General features: G+C 42.4%; 1 pseudogene; it reads left to right on the top strand.

Annotated features, from left to right (window-relative positions):
* The first annotated feature begins 1789 nt into the window (after window positions 1-1789).
* On the top strand, window positions 1790-3264 carry LOC130016836 (NXPE family member 1-like; annotated as a pseudogene).
* Window positions 3265-9843: the final 6579 nt, after the last annotated feature.

The raw sequence follows: 9843 nt of genomic DNA, 5'->3' as shown, positions 1-9843 counted from the left end.
TTCCCGAATTCTGGAAGCCCTTCCAATCATGCCCACCTTCCACAGTTGCTGCCATATCAACTCACTGGCCCAGTTCTACACATCCTGCAGTCTCTGAACCACGCCACATCTCCAAATCCCACAATAATAAAACTCCAGTAGAAGCACACCAACTCAGATGGGAAAGTAACTTAGAAGTCAACTAAATTCATAGACAGTAACATAAATCTATGGCTCAAGTAGCAACATGTGGCTTAGTAAATCCTTAGACAAGGACTTAGCAATCCTGTAGTGAGATAAAACAATTTTCAGGAAGTTTCTTTTACTGAAGAGTTTTTGTAATTCCTTCAACCATTTAGCTGTAATGAGCAATATAAAACAAATCATTTGCCTGCAGAGGGGGCAGGCTTGGAGGGCAATTGGGATAATGGGACAATGGTGGAGAGAAGGTCACTCAGGAGGTTGGATTGGTGTTGGAACATTAGAAGCCTGTAAAAACTGAATTATGAGCAACTTTGTAAGCCATGCTGTTTAAATAAAATATAAAAAATATTTAAAATACCACAGGGCTAGGGAAGTGGTCGATTGTATGCCTTCACTGTGAGGTCCTGGGATGAATTCTTGTCATGTTCCCCCACATCAGCACTGAACTGCCTAGAGGGATTCTGCGCCCCAAGCACCACTGGGTGTGACACCCTCAACAACAGCAGCAGCACAGATACCACAAAGAGAAGAAAACTCAGGATAATGGTTCTCTTTTCATTTGTTGTTTTCCTTATTGTTTATAACCTCTATTTTTTATGGGGGTTGTGGGCCATACCCAATGGTGCTCAGGGCTTACTCCTGGCTTTGTAGGCAGGGATCACATTTTTTCTCCTTTCTGGGTCACATCTGGCAATGCACAGGGATTATTCCTGGTGGTGCTCAGGGGACCATATGGGAATAGAACCCGGCAATGCAAGGCAAACACTCTACCCACTGTGCTATCACTCCAACCCCAGGGATCATTCTTGAGGGGCTCAGGGGACCATATGTGCTGCTGGGGATTGAACCCAGATGAGTTGCATGCAAGGCCATGCCCTACCTGCTTTACAAATCTTTCTGGCCCTGGCTTATGATTTTTGTAAAGGAAAGTGACAGGAGGACATGGTGATGGTATACACTTACTGTGCAACTGTGAAATAAAGTGTAGATATTTAATTTAGGTAATTGCTGTCACTGTCACTGTCCTCCCGTTGTTCATCGATTTGCTTGAGCGGGCCCAGTAACGTCTCCATTGGAGACTTTGTTGTTACTCTGTTTGGCATATCGAATACATCACGGGGAGCTTGCCAGGCTCTGCCGTGCAGGCGAGATACTCTCGGTAGCTTGCCAGGCTCTCCGAGAGGAGCAGAGGAATCGAACTCTGGTCAGCTGTGTTGGCTGCTTGCAAGGCAAACACCCTACCGCTGTGCTATTGCTCCAGCCCAGGTAATTGCTAAGCAGCAAAATTTTAAAAAAATAATGTGTAGGTAGCAGAGGAAGTTACACTTCATGGAAATCAAGCCCTATGATGGTAAACCAGTTCAAATCCATTTTTTAATTTGAGATTATGTCAAATGAAATACATGGGAACTAAATGCAGCAATTTATACAGAATAGAATCCACATATTTTGACATTATGTGCCTTTTCCACCAATACTTCAATTCTTATTTAGCTGGAGAATCCCTATCACCCTGAGTCAATGGAGCATCTTTGGAAAGTCCTTAGCCACAGAGAAATCACTGGACCCAGCCTTTTCACTAACAGAGCTGATAGTCAGGAGGTTCATGGAAGAACTGGATTCGATCACAGGTTGGAGCTTAACCCACCTGAGCTCCGCCACCAATGCTGCACACAGCACAGCCACCATCCTCCACCCCTGAGACATATACTGCAGGGGGGACCAGCTGGACGCCCTGCTCCAGGTCAGGGACCACTTGGGGCACAGGAAGGAATATGCCGGGGATTTCCTGAGGGCTCAGATATCCTCCCCAGCCCTGACAGCCGGTGCCCCGAGGAAGGTGACCACTTTTTAAATATTTTTTATTTTATAAGGCAGTTCATAATATTTGATTACAGTTAATATTCAAACATCAATCCCTGTTTGAATTACCACCATTACACCTTCCACCCACCAAATTTTGGATGTTTCCATCCCAAGCCTCAATCCCTGTCCCGAAGCACAACCAAAATGATATATTTTGTATTGCCTGTTGTGGAAAACCGCTGAAAATGTTACAGAAAATTATCTATAGAGAAGACAGTGTGAAGATTGTTCCATTTTGGCAGGGGCCATTAAGACATTCTTTAGAATATCACTAACATGTTGTTAAAGGCTGAATGATGTGAGCTTTTGAATAGATATCTGAAACTATGTATATACGCATATATATATATATATATATATATCCCTCTATGATTTGTTGCCTACTATTTGACCCCCATCAAATGTGGTGTGCTAATTATGAAGAATGGGTAGGGAGTGTTTTATGATGTGTCATTTGTGACAAAAATGGCTGCATTTGTGGTGTGTGGTCCAGGAATATGTTCACTCATATGTGAGGCTCTGCCCGAGCGTGGGGGAGGTTGGGTTCTGGAGGTTTTCTGCTGCTGGGGTTGGATCCTTTGGGGTGGGGAGGGCTCTCACCCGGCCCCCTCTGGGGCACCCCGGGTGAAACAGCCTGGTGCAGAGTCCGGTGGCATGGCTATGGAGGGTGTCATGTTGCTCCCTTCTTTGAGAAAAAGCCATGTTATCTGGATGGTGGCCAATGAGGAGATTATATGGCCCTGGCAGGAGGTGGCTTATGGGCGTGACCCCTGGGTTACTGGAGATTGGGGGGGTGGGGAAGGAGAGCGGGCAGAGGATCTCTGCTCCGAGATTTTCACAATGGCACCTACCTGGTCAGCTTCACTCTGTTCTGGGAGGGCACAACCTCCCGGTCTGCCCTGCTTCTCCACCCCAGTGAAGGTGTGTTGGCTCTCTGTAGGGCCAGGAACCAAGGCTATGACAAGATGATTTTCATGGGCCAGTTTGCCAGTGGTAACTCGCGGATCTTCCTGAATGTGGCCCAACTGTAATCTCAAACACTGAGCTGTGCCCCGATTTGGATTCTTGAGACTAAGAAGTTTTTATTTTATTTGGATTCTTGAGACTAAGCTAGTGAGGCCACTAGCTGCTCCCGGAGAGGCTCTGACCCACATGACCACTGGAAAGAGCACTGTGTCCCATCTTAGAAAGGAACAACAAGGTCTTCAAAGATAGATATCCAAAGAGGAAGGGTGGAGTCAAACCAAGCTTCAGACAGGTTCAGACCAAACTCTGCTTACCAGCTCTTCCGAATTAAATTCTTGATCAAATCAATGAACAACGACTCAGTCTACTGTAGGCTCAGAGTCAGCTGAACTGGTTACATATTCAGTGTGGTTTTATTTTTCATGAACTATTTGCTAATAGGACTATAACTAATGAAGCACTTGGCAGATGTCTGTAGTTTTCTCTAGTTTGTAGTACTGCCAAATTCAGCAATGTTTCACAGATTGGTACTTTCTAGAATACAGTTTATGGATGACTAATCCGGCTAATTATGGGACATTAATCCTATTAGTGGATGTTGTGCAGAAAAGAGGGTGGTGAACAGTGGAAAGTTCAGTGTCAACCTTTACATCAAATGAAGCCTATGCATGAAACCAAATCCCATGATTTATACCTACCAACTAGCTCTCAGAACCAGCCATTTGAAAGTGATTGCTTCTTGGAGTTTTGCATTATTCTCTAGACCTGGTCACTCTTGCTCAGTCTGATTTCCTCCAGCATATTCTTCTGCACTCAGACTAACATTTCTGAAATTCAGATGACCCTCCCTCCCTCCCTCCCTCCCTCCCTCCCTCCCTCCCTCCCTCCCTTCCTTCCTTCCTTCCTTCCTTCCTTCCTTCCTTCCTATGCCCTGCCACAGAGGCAGGGTGGAATGGGGCGTATGGGGGTGGGGTGGGAGGGATACTGGGATCAGAGATGACTTTTTCTTTTCCTTGCTTAAAACTTTTCACAGTATCCTTCTTTAAGGATAAAATATGAACTCTTTGTAAGGTTTCCCAAGGCCTTGCTTAGCTTTGCAGACTCTTGGCTCGCTTCTATGTTGCTTTTTCTCTAACAAGTTCTTTCACTTTACAATCAGACCTTGCTCTCTCTCCATTCTGGCCTTTCACAAGTCCAGGATCTGACATCTCCTTCTATATTACTATTCCCTTGTATTCTGTTCTTTCCCAATTATAATATTCTATTATTCTATAAGTCCCTTCTTAGTTCCAATGACATTATTTTGGAAAATTAAGTTCCCAAAATAATTTTATATCCTTTGCTAAATTCCAAGTTCCCTGAGGCAACAGTATTTGTCTGCCATCCAATGGTAGTTATCACCTTTTATAGCTTAGAGAGCTCCAGGTGTTTGGAACTTATTTGTTAGAAAGTCATACGAAGTAAGGACTGGGAAGTGATTTGCTCGAGGTAAAGGCCCTCCCGTTGATTGTCGATTTGCTCGAGCGGGCCCAGTAACGTCTCCATTGGAGACTTTGTTGTTACTGTGTCTGGCATATCAAATACTCTTGGTAGCTTGCCGGGCTCTCCGAGAGGAGCGGAGGAATCGAACTCGGGTCGTCCATGTTGGCCGGTGACTGCTATTTGAGTAGAACGGCCAGGTAAAGTCTGTGGTGGACACAATGTGAGAATTAGAAGTAATCTGAATGAAATGAGGAAGTGAATCATGAAACTTTGGGGGGGGGGGGGGGGAAACATCATTTCCAGAACAGGAAATAGGAATTGAGGCAACAACAGAATCCTGGAATTTTCTACAGTGGTTTTCAATCTTTTTATCCTTGCAGACTGCCATGGGCTGGCAGTTAAAAACACTGTCCTAGCGACCAACAAGGCTGGAAGGCAATGAGGGAGGGAGAGAGGCAGCCGCATGGATATAAGATCATCTCTGTACAACACGACATCATTGAGGGCCATCATTTATTTTTCTTCAGAGCTTAGTACAATACCTAACACCTGGAAGTTTCTCAGTAAGTAGGAATAAGAACTGTTAGGTCACATTATGCCTTTCACATGGCATTACTTTCCTCACAATAATCAGTCCTCATTTTACTCGGCATTCTTTGTTATTATCTATCACAACTGTCCAGTTTGATATGTTTGTAATGCATGGAAGAGTTTTTGAGTCATTTCACAGGTGATGAAGTGGAATCACAGAAAGCGTTGGCTTCACATGTGATTTTGTTCTATTGCTGAACTCTAGAGCTCCGTTTCAAAAATGTTTTAAATTAAATTGGAGGCTGAACCTGAGGTCTCACACATGCACAGGAAGTGCTCTACCACTGACACACATGTCTAGCCTAGGAGTCCCTTCTTAGTTCCAACGACATCTTTCCTTTGTATGAAATAACAGACTAGGACCAATACTGCTTCCCTTTCATTTGTAACGCAGTAACTACATTTTCCCACTAGGATTCTCTCTCCCCACCCTGGTCACAGTATTAGATGTTATCTACTACTTAGATAATTTTTTAAGTGTCCCTCACATAATGTGGGGGTCTCTCAAATGATATTCTTAGTAATGTTTGGAGAAGCAAGGGGTGCTGGGAAATCAAACTGGGGTTGGCCACAGGAAAGGTATATGTCTTAATCCCTATAACTATTCTCTGTTCCAGTCTTCCTAGAATATTCTAAACACATCAAAAGAAAATAGTTTGGAGAGAGCTGAGTTGTGGTTCAGCCCTCTAAGACAATAATTCTTACTTTTAATATCTGAGTAAATATCAGACTGATGTATTTTTTCATTTAAGATCTAACATGAGGGTTAAAATGATGACAAACTTTACCTCCATCAAGGTCTTATCACGTAATAGTTAATCTACAATGTGGTTGCATATCTATTTGAAAGGCAGTCTTAGTTTGGGAGAGTTCTATGTTAACCATTTCAGCCTCTCATTTCTCGGGACAAAGTATCAATTACTTAGACTTTTATAAGAGGTATTTTATTGTTGGAAATTATTTTCCTATTGATTTCTATCAATTTTCATTCTGACATAAAGTCAGGACACCCTTAATTTTAGCAGCCTACCATAAAAAGATGCCAGTTATTAGTATTGAAACTGGACAATTATTCCTTTAAAGCCAATAACTGGGTAGTGGTGCCACATGAAGCAGTTTCAGATGAGCCTTGGAGTTAAGAAATCTCTGGTAGTTTCTACTTTTCAGTCAAACCATTTCTGTTCAAGTTCCATTCCGTAGCAATTTAGTGTTTTTTTTTAATATTTTATTTCATCATTTGAAGCGGTCAATGCAAATTCATCTCATTCATGAAAGTGATGTTTCTACTACAGTGAAATTAAAAGTTAACTTCAGAAAGCCAGCGACTTTCATTGCAACCCTCACTGGAGTGTACAGTTACCCATTGCCCACCCCCCCTTTTTTTAATGTATTTCACAAATGTGTATTGCGGAGCTCGCCATAGGCAAAGAACTTTGCCAAACCCTGTGGAGAGATTAGATATGATTAATCAGGAACTCAGACATAAAGTTCACAGTTGTAGAAACTACAGATGCCTTCTTTGCATGGCAAGCATCATCCATGATGTAAAGCCAACTTTTTACACTCAAGAAAGTCCTTAATACTCTTGAGTAATTTGAGGCTTCTTATTAACACCCTGTGGTTTCCCTCTTACCCCAAAATTAGTAATTTCTGATAAAACTAGATGGTTTCTTAGAACAGAGTGCCAGCTGGTATTTTTTTCCTGGGGTCTCTTATAAACCAGATCTAAGATCCTAAGCTCACACTCCAATAATTAAACTTCTATCCTGAATCCCAATGATGTAGCTAAAGGATAAAGAGTATATAGTTTTCAGGTGACAAAAGACAAAGATGGTCTGACATTTTCTGGATAAGAGCTTGCTGCAAGTCTAGTTTGAGTTTAAGGTAGTATTGCTTCAGTTACTTCCATCACAGAGCACAGAATAAAGAGTTTAAGGTAGTACTGCTTAGGTTACTTCCATCACAGAGCACAGAATAAAGAGTTTAAGGTGGTATTGCTTAGGTTACTTCCATCACAAAGCACAGAATAAAGAGACTGGCCTTCCCTTTGTCTGCCCTTCCACTTGTCTGCCCTAATCAGACCACACTGAGGATATTAAGTTCCACTCTGTGTACAGTAGTGAAATACTTAATAGGTGTATGATTAACCAGAGGACATAATTCTGGCATACACAAAACCAACCGCGTGACGCCCATTTTATAACAGCATTCTGGCTGTCATTACGGATCAGTGATCTGAGGAGATTTATGGTTCATCAAGGCCAACGGCATCAGTACAGTTCCCAGCTGAGCAGCGTCCTGCTGCTCCTATCACCGTTGCCTCTGGATTTGAGTCACCCTGGAGCCAAGGTGAAACCCCCCAGGTGTGACATAAGGATGAGATTGTGAATGTACCTGAGAAAAATTGATCCCCATTCCAGGAAAAACAACTCAGCAGGAACTTTCAATCCATCCTTTTTAACATAATATGTTAAATTTACATTTGAATTTTTTGAAGAGCTTGGAAAGTTAGAAATAGAGAAGGGAGGCACCGGAGAGATAGTACAGCAGGTAGAACGCTTGCCTTGCATGCCGCAGACCAAGGTTTGATCCCTGGTATCCCCTACAGTCCCCTGAGCGCTGCCAGAAGTGGTTCTTGAGAGCAGCAGAGCCAGGAGTAACCCCTGAGCATTGCCAGGTATGGCCACAAAACCAGAAAAAAGTGAAAAAGAAAAGAAATAAAAGAAAAAAAGAAAAATGAAAGGGGGAGGGAGAAGGAAAAGGAGGAAGGGAAAAAACTCAGAAAGTTATTTCAGTAGTGAGCTGTGGTAAGAAAAAACTTCTTACTGGAAGTTTTCTTTCCAGAGAAGAACAGAGAAAAGAATTGCCAGCTGGAATGAAGACCCATTTCCCCAGTGGTTGTATTGTGGAAAGCAGGTGGATCACAGCATTTTGCAAACAGTATTAAGTGAAGCACAAGATGTGAATTGCTTCTTGGAAAGAAAACTGATCAACCTCATGGGTGAGTCCACGTGGTGTTTGTGACTTCACTACTTCTAAAAAATTGTGAAAAGTATGTATTTTATGTTTTACTTTGAAGCCACAGCTGGTGTTTGAGATTATTTTATAGCAATGATTATAATTTTCTTTTATAATTAATTTGATAAGACATTTGGATTTGGGTTTTTCATAAAACATTATCAAACCAACTCGCTCACAAGTAGTTATGTTTTTATTCCTCTTCCAATGTTATGAGAAAAAAATTCAAATGCTTGTGAAAGTTTTTTAAGCAGATGAAATCCTCTGTCTTCCATCTTCCAGCAGTGATGATGTAAGTTAGAAATCAGGTTGGTTAGAATTTCACAAATCAATGTTGCTCACACGTTAAAGTCATCCCATTATATTCCTTTCACTAAAAGATGTATTAGCATGTTTTCTATCAGCCCTAAAATCTTTGGATCAGCATGGAATTGGGAATCTAGTAAAAACACGTGCTTCTGGATGTGGGAAGACTTATTTGGATGCAATTGATAAAAGCACAGCCATTCTTCCATTACCAAAATGCTATTCTCAGTGAAAGATGGAACCTACATCTCCAGGGCAATTGACCAGGTAACTGGAGACTCAGACATAGCTGTTGCATCACTTTTGGCCAGCACTTCACACCCTTGCCCATGAACATTTTTATACACAGAGTCATCAGTGTTGAAAGGGCTATTGAACAAGCTGTTATTGTGGAGACCAAAGTGGTCCTTAAAACTAAAATTACTAGAGAGAGGTTTCCCAGTGCAGAGTGGTTTAGCGACTTCACGGCTATTTTCAGAATTTTATCATGAGGGATAGTTTTGTGGATCTCAATGTAGGGATTATTGATGTACAGGATGTGACTAATGCCTATGGCACTTATAATGCTCATCCACTGAACTACGTGACTGGAAATCAGATTAGCAAATATAGTTTCAGGCATGTCAGAGAAAAATAGACAAAAATACAGCACCAGTCATTCTCTCATATGACTTTGCTAACACTACAGGAATAGTTTCATACAATCCAAGTTAGGGGGACTGATAAGAAAATTTGTTTTAATCATACTGAAATATACATAACCTGAAATTTCCTATTTAAACCATCTAAAGAGTCTGATTCGGTGGCAATAAGTATCTCAAAATGTTGGGTAAACATCATGTTCTAGCTCCAGGACTTTTTCATCACCCCAAACACAAACTCTCTGCTCGACTAAACAGTAATTCCTGCTTCTCTCTTCCTCCCTCTGCTCCTGCAAAGCATCGTTCTATTTTCTCTACCAATGGGGTTATTTCAGGTAGCTCATAAAAGAATAAAAACGAATGGGTGGGGATAATTCAAAGGACTGAGCCCAGAGCTAGGAGCCCAGAGTACTGCAGGGTGTGAACCGAAAGCCATAACCCTATAGGAAAGCCAGGTATGAGCCGGTCGTGATGAGGCAACTGAAACATGGGAAGGGGGGCGTTCCCGGCTTGTCCTTCACACTCTACTGAGCTCATGAGCTGCCCCCCAGGAGAGGCTCTCTGGCACAGCCATGGCTCCAGAAGCACAAGGACTTAATGCAGAGCCCGGCAGCTTGCAGCAGAAAAGTGAATGGACTATGCATTAATGTACGCCACCACGCCTGCCCGGAAGGGAAAGGATGTTGCTTCCTTCTGCCTTTTTCCCTCTGGACAGCAAGATGGCAGCCGCCTCGGAGGTTTTTGGAAAGCCAGGTATGAGCCAGTTGTGACGGGGCAACTGAAACCTCAT

Source organism: Sorex fumeus, unplaced genomic scaffold (genome assembly GCF_029834395.1).
Source record: "Sorex fumeus unplaced genomic scaffold, SorFum_2.1 ptg000169l, whole genome shotgun sequence".
Lineage (NCBI taxonomy): Eukaryota > Metazoa > Chordata > Mammalia > Eulipotyphla > Soricidae > Sorex > Sorex fumeus.
The sequence above is the reverse complement of the archived record's forward strand: the minus strand, read 5'-3'. Positions and strand labels throughout refer to the sequence as shown.